This window comes from Macaca mulatta, chromosome 9, assembly GCF_049350105.2.
Source record: "Macaca mulatta isolate MMU2019108-1 chromosome 9, T2T-MMU8v2.0, whole genome shotgun sequence".
Classification (NCBI taxonomy): Eukaryota; Metazoa; Chordata; class Mammalia; order Primates; family Cercopithecidae; genus Macaca; species Macaca mulatta.
In genome coordinates, this window is record NC_133414.1 from 111,601,599 (window position 1) to 111,618,178 (window position 16,580).

The 16,580-nt window shown below is 45.7% G+C and overlaps 1 long non-coding RNA gene across 2 annotated transcripts in view; it reads left to right on the forward strand.

Annotated features, from left to right (window-relative positions):
• The first annotated feature begins 66 nt into the window (after positions 1–66).
• Positions 67–16,580, forward strand: part of LOC144331251 (uncharacterized) — a 56,910-nt gene continuing 40,396 nt past the window's right edge. Inside the window, exons 1-2 of one of the 2 annotated variants that reach the window (XR_013398248.1) lie at positions 164–415; positions 4,861–5,004. This is a non-coding gene — a long non-coding RNA (uncharacterized LOC144331251). Of the gene's footprint in view, positions 416–4,860; positions 5,005–16,580 lie in introns of both variants that reach the window. The other variant, XR_013398247.1, reaches the window with a different exon arrangement.

Here is a 16,580-nt window from a genome sequence, read left to right on the forward strand (position 1 = left end):
GGCGCTTTCCTGGAGACTGGCACGTGCGGGAGACCGGGAGGTCCAAGGCCCCAGTCGCAGCCGCGCAGTTCCTCGCTTTCTGGTTCAGGACGCCAGTGGGGACTTCCCGGGCACCTCCTCCCAACTCCAGGGGCCCGAGCCCTGGAAGGACTGTGATTTGTCCGCGACTGGAGAGAGTTCAGTGCTCAGCCTCAGTCTGGCTGCGCTCTAGAGGAAAGAATCCTTTCGAACTGCCAGGGGCAGCGCAGGTGCCACGGGGCGGGGCGCCCGGGGGCCGACCGCTGCTTCCCAGGCGGGCCCGGGGCGGTCAGAGCCAGCTGGGCCGGGAGTGCCCCGGCGAGCCCCGGGAGAGCCTAGCCGACTCTGCGGGTGAGAGCCCAAACTGCAAGAGCCAGCAGTCCTGAAGGTCGCGGAGGTAGGACGTCCTGGGTGGGACTTAGGGGACATGGGGAGGTCTCTGCAGGGAGTCCTGGGGAGGCGTCAGGGGGAGGGGGCACTGATCTCTAAAGCATGTTAGCTTTGTTGAAAATAAGCCCCCACCTCACTCCACCTAGATTGTAAGGAACAGATTAATAACAGCTGAGGTTTTCAAAAGGAGTCATTAGTAAACTTCTTATTGGAATGGGAGATACATCCAGAAAACCCCAAGCTTCGGCTTGCTCTATCTTTATAAACGGAACCCTTCTATGCTACCAACACCCACATGAAGAAACAGAACATTATCAGTCCCTGGAAAGTACCCCATCTCCCTTCTTGTCACTACTACCTGGAGCCACTAAGGGTAACCACTGTTCTGGCTTCTAACAGCACAGGTTAGTTTTGCCTGTTTGGGAACATTATCTAAATGGAATCATATAGATTGCACTCTTGTGCACCTGCTTCATTCGTTCGTGAGATTTATCCATATGGCTGCGTGTAGTTGTAGGTCGCTCATTTCACTTATTTTAGAGTGTTCCACGGTGTGAAAATACACAATCAATGTATCCATTCTGCTGTTTATAGGTATTTGGATTGTTTCTAGTTTTAGGCTGTTGTGAATAGCACCACTACGATATGCTAGAACAGTGTCCAATAGAACTTCCTGCGATGATAATGTTCTATATCCGTGCCATCCAACATGGTAGCCATTAGTGATGTGTGACTTTTGAACACTTGAAATGTGACAGGTGTGACTGGGGAACTGAATTTTTAATTTTCTAAAATTGTAATTAATTTAAATGTAAGTAGCTAATATGGCTAGGGCTACTCTATTGGACAGCACAGTTCTAGCTTGTCTTTTGGTGACCATAATACAAATTTCTATTCAGTATATGCCTAGGAGTGCAATTGCTATGTCATAGATACAAATATTAGCCTTAGTAGGTTCTACCAAGCAGTTTTCTACAGTTGGTTAGACCAATTTACACTTCTACCAGTGTTAGCACCACATGGTCCCCAATACTTAGTATTTTTATTTCACTTATCTTTCATTTTAGCCATTCTGGTGAGCATGTAGTTAAAAGAGGCTTTTGTTCACTTTTATGTAAGATTGTGAAACTGCCACTTAACCTAGTGAAGAAGATGATGATGGTGGTAGTAGTTGGGGGTTTCTTGGAAGCTGAGAGAGGCCATGTGAGTCTAAAGCCCACCCTTTTCATGACCCCACCTTGCAGTCAGACCTCCCACTTAATCAGCTTTCTCCCTTAGGAACTAGATCTAGGGCATCAGTAGGACTTGAGGGAGGGGCTGTGTGTTTGGAGTTTATCCATCTCCCATAGCTCTTGTAACTTTATGCTGTCTCAAAATCAGCGTCCCCTTTTCTTTTACTGCTACTTATTAGAATGCCTCACCAGAGGAGATGGTGAGCTTGCTTGGCAGGCTGCAACCAGGGTAGAGAAGCCAGGTTTTGTTCTGGCCGCAGTTTTAGTTTTGGCTTGGCTTTGCCATGTGTCAAACAGCATTAGCAATCCTTGGGGCTAGACACGATGGCTCACATCTATAATCTCAGTGCTTTGGGAGGCTGAGATGGGAGGATCACTAGAGGTCAGGTATTTGAGAGCAGCCTGGGCAACACAGTGAGATATTGTCTCTACTAAAAATTAAAAAAAAAAAAAAAGAAACAAACTAGCTGGGTGCAGTGGTGCATACCTGTAGTCCCAGCTGCTAGGCAGGCTGAGGCACGAGGATTAATTGAGCCCAGGAGGTCGAGGCTGCAGTGAGCTTTGGTCTCGCCACTGCACTCCAGCTGGGGTGACAGGGTGAGACTGTCTCAAAAACAAAACAGGCACAGTGGCTCACACCTGTAATCTCAGCATTTTGGGAGGCCAACATGGGAGGATCATTTGAGGTCAGTAGTTCAAGGCCAGCCTGGCCAACATGGTGAAACCCCATCTCTTCTAAAAATACCAAAAAAAAAAAGAAAAAAAGAAAAAAATTAGCCAGGCATGGTGGCACAGGCCTGTAGTCCCAGCTACTTGGGAGGCTGGGGCAGGAGAATCGCTTGAACCCAGGAGGAGGATGTTGCAGTGAGCCGAGACTGCACCACTGCAATCTGCCTGGGTGACCCAGAGAAACTCTGTCTCAAAACAAAAACAAAAATGAAACAAAAACAAAAAACAACCCTTGGGTATGCTTGCTGGGAAGTAAAGCAAAGTCAGCCCTGTGGAGGCAGCAGGGAGATTTCTTACTATGTGTCAGACTGTGTGTGTGGGTGTCTGTGTGTGTGTGTGTTTGTGTGTGTCTGTGTGTTGCTTTGTAGACATTCTCTTTAATCCTCAGAATAGCCATGTGAGGATTCCTTATTTACACATGAAGAAACTGAGGCTCAGAGAGGTTAAATCACCCCCCCTCCAAAGGCCACAGCAAGCAAACAGTAGCAGTAACCTCAATAGGACTTTTCACCCAGTGCCACTAAGAACATTTCTGTTTTCTACCTCTCTCCTCTGGGTAAACTGACTAGTGCAGATCTTGATATAATGGATGAAATTAGATGCCCTATGCTACACCTCCTTTTGGATGGACCTACGCTGACCATTGACCGCCTATGTGCTGGAAATTAAGCAAAGCATTTGTTATGTTAAAATACCAGTGAAATTCACTTTGTGTGACACAATGAGTTCTTGCAAAGTTGTGTGCAAAGAGCTTTTTGCCATGGGTAGGGAGAAAAACTGAGTACATTTTAAACTCATCACTGGAATTTGTTCTTTAAAAGTATCCCGAGCTGAATTATTTTGTAAAGGGAAGGATTACTTTGAAATATGAATAATAACCCAGAATTTCTTTTTTAACGTGAGGGTTACAAGTAATAAAAAAAAGTGACGAGCAACTCAAAATTATTTGCAAGATTCATCAATATTTCATACCTATTTCCTGGTTCATTGAGAAGGGCTATCTTGAAAGTTTCGCTGGGGCCACCTTGAGAGTGAATTATCTGGGAGGTGCACAGATTTGTTCTCAAACCAGATAAGGAGTAACTAGAAACCCATTGCCCCCATGGCTACTAGTGGATTCAGGCTCAGTTTGGCTATATTTTACAGTCCTTGATCACTTGGTGAGCCTCTCACAGAGGGCGCTCAAGAGTCAAAGGATTATTATATTACATCACCTTTCGGGCCCCTTCCAGCCCTGAAGTCTTTACACTAAATTTGTTACATGCCTATAGATTCAGCTGTACATTTCACCTAAGAATCACCAAAGTCTAACTCTTTTCTGATGCCCATTTCTGCCTGCAGCATCCTAAGCAAGGCACTGTCCCATATCTCCTGGACACTACCCATGGGAGAACCACTCACCCCTCTACTCAATAAGTGTGAAAAAATTCTGTCTTATGTTCACATGGACTCTGCCTTCCTGCAACTTCCATCACTGGCAACTTCTGTTTTCACAGATGTCTACTTCTGCATGTCAGCTCTTCACATATTTAAAGTCAACCATTGAATGCTGTGTAGACCCCTCTCTTCTCCCAGTAAAATAACCTTGGTTTCTTTAACTGTCCTCAGCCTCCTGGCCATTCCTCAGTAGATGTTCTCTAGCTCCCCTGTTTCTTCTGTGCCTGGGCTATTCTGCTGTGTTCCCCAAAGGAGGGCCCCCCTTCCTAAGCCTTTACTCACATCTATCCATCCTCCCCCACTCTTCTGAGAAGGAAGGGGCCAACTGGGAGGCTCTCCTCAAATTAAGTTTTTATTCCCTAGTCTTCAGAGGAGTAAGTACCATTCTTCTCTCCACAAGTAATACTTCTTTTAAAGTCTAGATAAAAGTTTCTTTCCTATTTCTAGAAATAATGCTTCTGAGACCAGACATGGTGGCTCACACCTGTAATACCAACACTTTGGGAGGCCGAGGTGGGAGGATTGCTTGAGCCCAGGAGTGTGAGACCAGCCTGGGCAACATGGCCAAAGCCTGTCTCTACAAAAAATACAAAAATGAGCCAGAAATGATGGTGCACACCAGTAGTCCCAGATACTAGGCAGACTGAGGTGAGAGGATCACCTGAGCCTGGGGAGCTTGAGGCTACAGTAAGCTGAGATGGTGCCACTGGATGACAGAGTGAGATCCCGTCTCGAGGAGGAGGAGGGGGAGGAGGAGGAGGAGGGGGAGGAGGGGGAGGGGGAGGAGGAGGGGGAAGAGGAGAAGAAGGAAAGAAAAGAAAAAGAAAAAGAAATAATTCTTCTAAATTTTGAGTTCTGAGGTCCTACCACCCTGCAGTCTAGTATTCTCTACCATTCTTTCTCTCTCAAACATGTAGCCATCTCTCCATATTACCTTCTCTTAATACTGGTGCCTCCTTCTTAAATATCTTTCCTCCCCCTTTCTGTCAGTTTCTGCCTATTTTTTCACCAGCTCCTTCCCTTTCTCCCAGCCTAACTGATGTTTGCCTTCTAGGTGGTGGACACTGATGCCCGGTTGGAAGTTGCCTTTGTGGTCCTCTGGCTCAACTCTTCCCAGGTACCTGTGCCCACTCTCCAGCACTCCTGAGGAGTCATTGTCCTGCCACTCCCTGGAATTATCTGAGACTCACTCTTTGAGGTCAGCATTGGTCCAGTGGCTTCTCTTCAGGGTTGTCCTTTATTACTTCTCTTTAACATTTGGCATAATGACTTTTTCCTGGAAAGTCTTCTCATAGTTTTGATACCATATACTTGCCTGATTATTTCCTTGCACAAAGTATAGCTCCTCAGTCTTCCTTCTCCAGCCCTACTTAAGGGAACCTTCCAAGGCTCAGTGGCTTTTCAACACTCTTTCGATCCTAAAGCTAGTCATTGTACAGTGTCAACTATCACTTTTATACTAAGGGCCCTAGAATCTACAGCTTTAGCCTGGTTTCCCTCTAATGTCATATTTCCAAATGCCTACAGGATAATTCTACTTGTGCACCCCACTGTCATCTCAAGTTCATCACCACTCCCCAAAAGTACTCACATCTCAGCTTTGGCCCATGGCATCACCTGTCCTTGTTTTCTTCTCTTTGTTTGCTTGTTGAACCGATCAGTCAACAAATGATTTCCTCAAGAGTCTGCCTTCACTTAAAACAGAAGGAAAGGGAGGACTAACGCTGACTGAGCACATAACGCTTTTCAGGTACTGGGCTTTCACCCTGACCCATTTCATACTAGAACCATTCTGAAAAGTAAGTGCCATTATCCTCATGTTATGGATTAAGAAATCAAACTTTGAGAATTTGAGCCTTGTTCAATGACACCCAGCTCTAGAGTGACAGAACCCAGGGTTCAAATCAAGGTCTATCTGATTTTAAAGCCTAAGCACTTTACTGTAATGGTTTCCTAACGTGCCCCCTTGGTATGAGTGTATTGTTGATAAACCCAGTCCTCATGTAGGCACTGACTTATTTTCCCCAATGACTCTTACTCAAAGGTACCTACATTTTTTTCAACCACACTATGGCTCCTCGCTGTGCATAGGATCAAATATACACTCCAGGCCACTAATGAACTCCTATTACTGTGCCTTGTCAACCAAATTTCCCATTTTTTTTTTTTTATGATCTACACAATCTTCTTACCATCGTGCTCCCCCTACCCCTTTATTAACCATGCTCATTCCTGGAGAAACCTCTCAGTTCTTCCAAAACTCCTCCTAACTTCAAGTCAAGTGCCTCTTAATGATGAAGTCTTTTCCAGCCAGCACAGCCCACAGTGATTGCACATTCTCTGAAAGTAGATGAAATAGTGACCGAATGCAGTGCACCACCATGTCCAACTAATTTTTGTATCTTTTGTGGAGACAGGGTTTCACCATGTTGCCCAGGCTGGTCTTGAAGTCCTGTGCTCAGGCAATCCTCCTGCCTCAGCCTCCCAAAGTGCTGGGACTACAGGCGTGAGCCACCATGCCCAACCTTGTCAGGGCATTTTAGACTCTGTTGTTTTCTATCTCCCTGATATTAATCTCTTTCTCCTTCCACTTCTCTCTGCTCCCCTATTTTCCTCTCCCCATCTCTCCTCCCTCTCTTCGCTTCACTCCCTTTTCTTTCTGTATATCCGTATTCCTCTGAAATCCTCTGCTTATCATTCCTCTCTTTCCTTTTCCGTTCCCTCTTTCTTCCCTCCCTCTCCTTTTATCCACTAACTAACTGACTTTATTTTATTTAGTTATTTTTTGAGACAGAGTCTTGCTCTGTTGCCCAGACTGGAGTGAATGGCGCAATCTCAGCTCGCTGCAACCTCCGCCTCCCGGGTTCAAGCGATTCTCCTGCCTCAGCCTTCCAAGTAGCTGGGATTACAGGCACACACCAACACACCTGGCTAATTTTTGTATTTTTAGTAAAGACGGGGTTTTGCCGCATTGGCCAGGCTGGTCACAAACTCCTGGCCTCAAGTGATCCACCCACTTTGGCCTCCCAAAGTGCTGGGATTACAGGCATGAGCCGCCGCGCCCGGCCTATTTTTAAATTTTTTTTATTATGTGCAGCTCGCTGGTGCCACTCTCCTCCAACTCACTGACTTTATAATATGGAATTAAAGCAGTGGTGCATGTCTGTAATCCCAGTACATTGAAGGGCCAAGGCAGGTGGATCACCTGAGGTCAGGAGTTCGAGACCAGCCTGACCAACATAGTGAAACCCCATCTCTACTAAACACAAAAAATTAGCCGGGCATGGTGGTGCATGCCATTAATCCCAGCTACTCAGGAGGTTGAGGCAGGAGAATCACTTGAACCCTGGAGGTGGAGATCGCGCCATTGCACTCCAGCCTGGGCAACAAGAGTGAAACTCTATCTCAAAAAAAAAAAAAAATGGAATTAAAGAATATTCAATAGCTTTATACATTCTATTATTTATATTTTAAAATTAAACAACTTGAACCAGTCATACTTCTCCAATAAAAAATAGCAGCTATATTAACTGGCTCTTCTATTTGTATATGAACTATAAGTGCTCTTTTCTGTGCATCGGTGATCTTTGTAAGGAAAAGCTCCCCCACCACGGTTTATACAATAAACCGTGGTACATGCCTGTAGAAAGGAAGGAAGCCCGCAGGGAGGCCCTCATCTGATGAGCATCAATCCTGTTCTGGACACCAGCAGCAAGGAAGGTTTCAGATCACAGAATGTGGAAGGAAATTTTCAAGGCTCTTGGCTTTGTTTCCAGGCTCTCCCTGCACCTTACCCACCCCCTGGAGGTCTAGAGAAGTTACATGATTTCTCCAAAGTCACACAGCCAGTTCATGGCAAAACCTCCAGCAGAACCTATTTGTCGAACACAACAAATATATGACAAGGGATATGTAATATCCTCTTCTGTAGGAGCTACAAGAATTCACGCAGCTTAATAAGACCCAGTCACCTCTTAAATGAAATTTACTACCTCCAGGGAGAAGACAGATCATTGAACCAACACTCATTTACCAGGTGGACAAAATCAAATTCAACCCAAAAGTCTATAGATTACATGTCAAATTACATTCACACAATAGGTCACGCTAATGGAGGGTCAGGGATTTGGGCCATCCGCACAGATGATGATCTGTTTTCCCTTCAGCACTTGGCACATACCCAGGGCCTCACTCACTGACATGTTAGACAACAGCTCACCGCAAACAGCTGCTCCTGTTGCTAGCAGCTTTCAGCCTCTAAGTACCTTCTCCTGCAATAAGCCACATGACTCCTTTTCCCGGGTAGGCTGCGATCTGCAATTAGCAGGCAGTCTTGCCAACTGCCTTTGAGTTTCTGAAGTCCTAAATTCCCAGAGCATTTTCTTCCTTCCTTCCTTGTTTTTTTTTTTTTTTTCTTTTTTAGTGGCACCCATCACTTTCTGTTCAGTTGAAAAAATATTTATGGGGGTTTACTACAGCCGAGCACTGTGCTGGGCACTAGGAATAAGCCAGGCTCCCCACCCTCCTGTGAGTTAAGTGTCATGGGTGGGTAGGGGCGAGGACAGACTCATGAAGAACATCTCCCTCCCTCTGTGACAGGAGGTGATAACCCGGGAGCTTCTCAGGGTATTATTGGCCCAATAGGAGCGGTCAGGACAGACTTCAGGGAGATGACACTTGAGCCAAGCCTTGAGGCATAAATAGGAAGGTGTTTGCCACAGAGTGAAGGAAAGTAAATCTAGTTCTGTAAAAGGGGAGGTGGGAAGTTGGGGGGGGGTTGAAGGGGGAAGTAGGGCCAGTTGTCCTTGCTTGCTGCATCACTGCCAAGCTTCCCCACATGGGTGCCATCTCTCTATGTTGAGGAGAAACAGGGAGAAATACGTAGGTTTTGACTCTAACAATTTCCTTTGGCTTTAAAATTTATGTTGGACAGAAACACAACTACTGTATGATCTCACTTATATGTGAAATCTTAAAAAGTTGAACTCAGAAGCTGAGAGTACAACGTGGTTACCGGGGATGGGGGTGGGAGGGGAAGCGGCAGACAAGGTTACAAAATTTCAGTTAAACAAGAGGAATAAATTCAAGAGACCTGTTGTACAACATGATGATGACAGTTAATAACAATGTATTGTATACTTAAAAATTGCTAAGAGGGTAGATTTTAAGTGTTTTCCCTGCAAATAAATGATAAGTATGGGAGGTAATAGATTGTTAATTAGCTTGATTTAGCTATTGCACAATGTGTACACATATGAAAACATCATGTTGTACACCATAAATATACAGAATTTTATTTGCCAATTAAAAAATAATTTTTAAAAATTTATGTTGGAATAATAAGGGAAATCATGCCGAGGAGAGGCGCATGTGAGAATTCTTGGCTGAGTGCAGTGGCTCACTTCTGTAATCCCAGCACTTTGGGAAGCTGATGTGGGTGGATTGCTTGAGCCCAGGAGTTCAAGGCCATCCTGGGCATCCTATTGGGCTTCCTGTCTCTACAAAAATTTAAAAATTAGCCAGATATGGGGGCACACCCCTGTAGTCCCAGCTACTCAGAAGGCTGAGAGGGGAGGATCACTTGAGCCTGGGAGGTTGAGGCTGCAGTAAGCTGTGACTGTGCCATGGCACTCCAGCTTGGGTGGTAGAACTGAGACCCTGTCTCCAAAATAAAAATAAAAATGTAAGATTTAAAAAAGAGAATTCTCATACTTTCTGCTTAATTTTTTGGTGAATCTAAAAATATTCCCCAAAATAAAATCTATTAATTAAAAAAAGAAAAACCCTTATGTTGGGTTAATTTTTTTATTTTGGGGGGCAGCCAAAGTTATCTCAGTTGTCATAGGAAGCATGGAAATCCATGGAGGTTGTGATCAGGTGTCTCCCTTCCCTTCCCACTCCTATTTCTCCCTCGTCTCTCCCACCTCAGTGAAGGTCCCCACTATCACCTCTTTGCACAGGTTAGAAACCTGGGCATCTTCCTCAGTCCTTCCATCCTCCTCACCTTAGCCCATTGCAGAGTTCTGTAGATCGAACTTTACGCTCTTGCTGGAGTCCATCTCCTTTTTCTCTCCTCCGGAAAGAGCTACCCTCATCTTTCCCCCAGCCCAGCCCCTTCAGTAGGCTCTTTTTTCTTATTTTTCGTTTATTATTATTAATATTTTTTTTTATACGGAGTCTCACTCTGTTGCCCAGGCTGGAGTGCAGTGGTGTGATCTTGGCTCACCACAACCTGTGCCTCCTGGGTTCAAGTGATTCTCCTGCCTTAGCCTTTCAAGTAGCTGGGACTACAGGCACGCACTGCTATGCCCAGCTAATTTTTGTATTTTTAGTAGAGACGGGGTTTCACTACCAAGCTGGTCTCAAACTCCTGACCTCGTGATCCACCTGCCTCAGCCTCCCGAAGTGCTGGGATTACAGGCGTGAGCCACCGCACCCAGCTATGGGCTCTTAACTGGACAGCCCTCTGGTGTTCGTTTGCCAGGGCTGCCGTAACAGAGTGCCACCGTCCAGGTGACTTGAAGTACAGAAATCGATTTTCTCACAAATCTGGAGACTAGATGTCGAAGGCGAAAGTGTCAGCAGGGTTGGTTTCTTCCGACACCTCTCTCCTTACTCTGTAGACGGCTGTCTTCACCCTGTGTCTTCATGTGGTCTTCCCTGTGTGTGTGTCTGTGTCCTGATCCCCTCTTCTTATGAGGACGCTAGTCCTATTGAATCAGGACCCACCCTAATGACCTCACTTTGACTTAATTGCCTCTTTAAAGACTGTCTCCTAATACAGTCACATTATGAGGTATTGGGCATTTGGACTTTAACACGTAAATTTTGGGGAACTCAATTCAGCACATAATATGACTTCTACTCTTGTGTCCCTCTGAGCCAATCTTCAGGCAGTCACCAAAGTGATGTGCTAAGAATGTAAGCCAGATTGAATGACTTACCTGCTTAAACGCCTTCAGTGACTTTCCCGTGTCCTTACAATGCAATCCAGATGCTTCCCCGTGGCCTACAAGGCACGGTCCAACCCTGTCTCCCCTCCCCTGCACTCTTCGCGCCTCCCTGCGGCTCATCACTGTGCAGCCGCACGACTGCCTTCTGCTTCTCAAATGCATCAAGCTCCTTTGTGCTGTGTCCATTCTTCCTCCAGCCACCTCCTACTCCTTCTTCAGTTCTCAGAGATGCCCCCTGAGTGTGGTCATAAGTAGGTGCCCACTATTATTCATTCTCCTCTCTCTCTCTCTTCTCTCTCTCCCATAGCTATCTGTGATTCTGATACCCACAGTTATTCTTTATCCTAGCCCACAGTTCCTTTATTTGGCAGCTTGTGTCACAACTTGATATTATGTTTCCTTGTTTACTTGTTTTGTTTCCCTCACTGGACTGAAAACTTCCTGAGGACAAAGACTATATCCATTTCCTTCACTCCTGTATTGTGGATCCTGGCATAGTATACTTGATCCTAGGACAGAGAACGTGCTCATCAAATACTTACTGAAAGAGAGACGGAATGAAAGGGGAGCTTGGGCTTTATGCTGTGGCTGATGGGAAAGCTGCCAGCAGATTTCCTCCCACTGTGATTGGCTGTGCACTTTAGAGAGATCACTCTGGCTGCAGTGGAGAGGGGGTGGGCTAAGGGGCTGATCCTGGATCAGGGAAACTCGTGGGGAGCTATTGCAATAGTCCAAGCAAGAGACAAGGAAATACCGAACCAGAGTCATGGAAATGGGAAAAAAAAAGGGAGATAATATTTGGAGGATGTGCTAGTTGATCAGATGTAAGAGATGCAGGAGAGGGGAGACTCCTGATTCCTGGACTAGGTGAGAAGGTACGTGACATGAGAGGATAGTGAATCTTCTTTCTGAGGGCAGGCTTTCTGCAGATGGGAGGCAGGCTTAGTGGCCACACTTGTTCTCGTTTTTTTCCTCACCTAAAGTGAAAAGACACATTTACAGAGAGATTCTCATTCTTTTTTCTTTACCTTCTTTCTGCCAAATATCCTACAGCTTTGGGCAATTATCTTTCATGGAGACTGGAGATATGTGAAGGGGAGAGGAGGAGGAACAGATTGATTGTGTGCATTGGAGGTAAATTTGGGGGACACCTGCCCTATCTCTTACTGTAAGCCTCCCCTCAAAGACAGGGTCTGTGTTGAAGTTCCCATTTAAAAATGCTTTGCACACAGTAGGCCCTCAGTCATCCCATTTGGGAACAGTGCATGCAGGTCCTTCGTCACAAGCACAGTGTCAACCGTGGAAACCCTCACGCGTGTCCACGAACCCAACACCCTGGGAATGTCGTCTCTCCTAATTCCCCTGTCAATCATCCTCCAGCCCTGCTCAGCCTGTTCCATTCTCAATGGCCCCTCACCCAGTGCTTGTTTTCAGCACTTGCACAAATAAAGCAAGCCCCAAATACAACAACCAACTGGCAAGTGATGAGTGATGAGCGATGAGCCTCCTGGCTCTAAAAGGCTGAAATGAGGGGGCCTTTCAGTGTTAAGTGCAGTAACCCTAGCCCTTGGCTCGCTGTAACTCTAGATGGGGGTGGCCTGTGACTGGGCGTGGCCCAGGCAGCATGAACAGGCCTAGAGATCCTCAGCCGGACCGCACGAAAAGAGAATACTTCTCTGCAGTCAATCGAAAGCATGAAATTAATACCCAAATGGAGGTAAATTAGATGAACTGAAATGACACGAGAGGAAAAATGCATTCCTTACTAAGGGCAGACTCTGCAGGAGATGGGAGGCAGGCTTGGTGGCCACACTTAGTCTCCTTTTTGATATTCACCTAAAGTGAGATACCACTTTTACAGAGAGATTCTTACTCTTTTTTTTTTTTCCTTGTTCCTCTGCCTAATATCTGACAGCTTTGGACAAGTAACTTAACCTCTCTGAACCACAGTTTCCTCATCGATAAAGCAAGTCATACTCTGCACCTCAAACGGCTGTGGTGAGATGTAAATGAGCTAAAGGATTTAAAAAATTGCCTGGCTCATAGGAAGCTTTCTGTAATGTTAATGGACTCTGAATCTAGGTGTTTTGCTCGGACTAAAAGCAAGTTTCTATTTCAGAAGTATGAAGCACTGGAGAAATGCAGTCAGCTCTCAGATGTCTGTGGTCTACAGTATAATAGCAAATATATGTTCATTTAAACTGTGCTCTAGGGGAGGTCAGCCCTTTAATCTAAGGTTGTATATAATACAGAAGTAATCAGCTAGCATTTAATCAAACATTCGCTGCTACTACATGGACTTTTATTGTCTCCCATGAGCACCACAGCATTGTAATGAGCATAATAAATATACTGGATAGGGATTCACTGGGGAAAAGATGTGTGTTAATAAGCCCAGTTAGAAATGAGTGCTCACTGTTAAAAATCAGTGGCATCCAGACCGGGCACAGCAGCTCACACCTGTAATCCCAGCACTTTGGAAAGCCAAGATGAGAGGGTTGCTTGAGCCCAGGAGTTTGAGACCAGCCTGGGCAACATAGTGAGACCCTGGCTCTACAAAAAATTTAAAAATTAGCTGGGCATGGTGGAGTACACTTGTGTTCCCAGCTACTCAGGAGGCTGGAGTGGGAGAATCACGTGAGCCCAGGAAGTCAAGGCTGCAGTGAGATGTGGTCTTATCACTGCACTATAGCCTAGGTAGAGATAGAGCGAGGCCCTATCTCAAAAACAAACAGGCCGGGCATGGTGGCTCACGCCTGTAATCCAGCACTTCGGGAAGCCAAGGCGGCCAGATCATGAGGTCAGGAGACCGAGACCATTGTGGCTAATACAGTGAAACCCTGTCTGTACTAAAATACAAAAAGTTTGCCGGCCGTGGTGGCACGCACCTGTAGTCCCAGCTACTTGGGAGGCTAAGACAGGAGAATTGCTTGAACCTGGGAGGCAGAGGTTACAGTGAGCTGAGATGGCGCTACTGTACTCCAGCCTGGGTGACAGAGCGAGACTCCACCTCAAAAAAAAAAAAAAGCCCCACAACTCAGTGGCATCCAAGATATGCAAGTTGGCTGGAATAGTTTGCAGTCACTCTCTGCCCTTTTACGAAAAGAAAAAGGAGTCAGCTGGGCTGTACCCATTTCACCTTTCTGGGTGGTACCTGAGGCTAGATTCTGAAATGTCCTGTGTCCAGCCATGATGCCAAGGGAGTCGAGTTGCCCAAAGCCTTAGGTTAACCTAATCCTGCCTCCAGACTGTCGAGTCCCCCTCAAGCAGACCTTTCACGCAGGGAGTATTTAGAGCACCTGGAAGGACACAGCTGTAATCCGCTTTCAAAACACATCATTTTTGTGTGAACTGGCTGATAAAAATGTGTCTTTTATCTACAAAAAGTGGCAGAATTGGACTCAAAACCTGTGTGATGTGAAGTTGTAGGAGGAGTAGCTAACTTTCAACAGCCCATGATGTTTGTGAGCTACCTGTATCTACCAAAAATAACCTAATAGTTTGGACATAATTAAATGTGTTTAGCTCAATTGGAAATAGCTACCATTAATATGTGACAGGCTAAGTGCTTTATTTACATTATTTGGTTTAATCCTTGGAATAAATCTGTGAGGTACGTCGTTTTGTTATTTCCTTTTTTATTTATTTTTTTTAAGATGGACTGGATTGCCCAGGCTGGAGTGCAGTGGCATGATCTCGGCTCACTGCAACCTCTGCCTCCTGAGTTCAAGCAATTCTCTTGCCTCAGCCTCCCAAATAGATGGGACTACAGGTGCTTGCCACCACGCCTAGCTAATTTTTGTATTTTTAGTAGAAATGGGGTTTCACCATGTTGGCCAGGCTGGTCTCAAACTCCTGACCTCAAGTGATCTGCCCGCCTTGGCCTCCCAAAGTGCTAGGATTACAGGCGTAAGCCAGTGAGCCACCACACCCAGCCTCCTTTTTTTTTTTTTTTTTTTTTAAAAAAAAAAAAAAACAGAGAAAAGGAGGCTCAGAAATCTTAAAGCATTGCCCAAGATCACATAGCCTTTAAGTAGTGGGTCAGCATTTGAACCCAGGACTGGCAAAACCCCAAACCCTTTAGCTTAATCACTACTTACTACTGCCTGAGAGTATTTGAGGGCTTAAATTTGAGGCTGGGCACAATGACTCACACCTGTAATTCCAGCACTTTGGGAGGCTGAGGTGGGCATATCACCAGAGGTCAGCAGTTCGAAACCAGTCTGGCCAACATGACGAAACCCAGTCTCTGCTAGTAATACAAAAACTAGCTGGGCGTGGTGGTGGGTGCATGTAATCCCAGCTACTCAGGGGGGTGAGGCACAAGAATCGCTTAAACCTGGGAGGTGGACGTTGCTGTGAGCCAAGATGTGCCACTGGACTCCAGCCTGGGTGACAGAGCTAGACTCCGTTTAAAATAAATAAATACATAAATAAATAAACATAAATTTGAATAATGTTTCCTCAGAGTTTGAGTATAATCTATCTCTGCTAACAGCTATACCTTCTTCATCTGAAGGCTAAGAAACAGCCATCTTCACACTGAGAGGACGCCCATGGAGATATCTGTCTCCCGGATTCTGCCAGCGCCCTCTCTGGACTCTCACTTCTCACCAGCTTCTTCTTGTTTCCTCCTTCATCCTTCACATTGTCTCTGAGGATCTCTGTGTTGGAGCATCCACTCCCCTGCCAGGAGACTATGTCAATATGCAAGGTCTCAGATGTGGTTCTGCAGCCTGGCTTGAGTGCAGCCCAGGTCAGGCACTCACACAGCGGGTGACCCACACTACATCTGGACGGCTCCCGTCCCTCAGGACTCTTTCTTCTTATTGACCAGACTGTGTTGTCTTGTCACTTCCTCCACGGGTCCTATCTCTGCCCACTGGAGTCACTCAGAAGTCCAGTCCCTCTGTTCCATGACAGCCCTCCAGGTGTGTTAGGATGGATTCATGTGTCCCTATTTGTGCTCCCTTAGGAAGGACCTAGCGTGTCTGGTGCCTTGAGATGTCACATAGGCTCTCCCCAGTCCCTGCAGGTCTCCCCACTGGAGGCTTTGGAAGCTGAGACTCTGGCTTTGTAGGAATTTGTCCCATCCTCCAGGCAAACAGGTGTTTCCTGACCCACTTTCCAAAGTCAAGGAGGAAGCTGGTGAAGCCTTCTCCCCTTTTATTATTATCTTTATTGAGGTGTAACTTAAATACAATTATTTATGAAGCTCTTTTTTTGTCTTTAAACATCTTCGAGATACAGTTCACATACCATAATATTCACCCTGTTAAACTGTGTAAAATTCAGTGATTGCTAGTATATTTATAGATTTGTACAATCATTACTACTATGTAATTCCAGAATATTTTCTTTTTTTAACTTTTTTTTCTTTTTAAGACAGGGTCTCACTCTGTCACCCAGGCTGAGTGCAGTGGCGTGATCTCAGCTCACTGCAACCTCCGCCTCCCATGCTCAGGTGATCCTCCCAACTCAGCCTCCCAAGTAGCTGGGACCACAGGCATGCACCATCACACCCAGCTAATTTTTTGTAGAGATGAGGTTTTCCTCTTTTGACCAGGCTGGTCTTGAACTCCTGAGTTCAAGCAGTCTGCCCGCTTTGGCCTCCCAAAGTGTTGGGATTACAGGTATGAACACTGCACCTGGCCCAGAATATTTCCATCACTCCAAAAAGAAACCCTGTATTCTTTAGCAGTTACTCCCCATTCACCCTTTCCTCAGCCTCCTGGCAAACATAAATCTACTTTTTTTTTTTTTTTTTTTTTTTTTGAGACAGGGTTTCACTTTGTCATCAAAGCTGGAGTGCAGTAGTGGG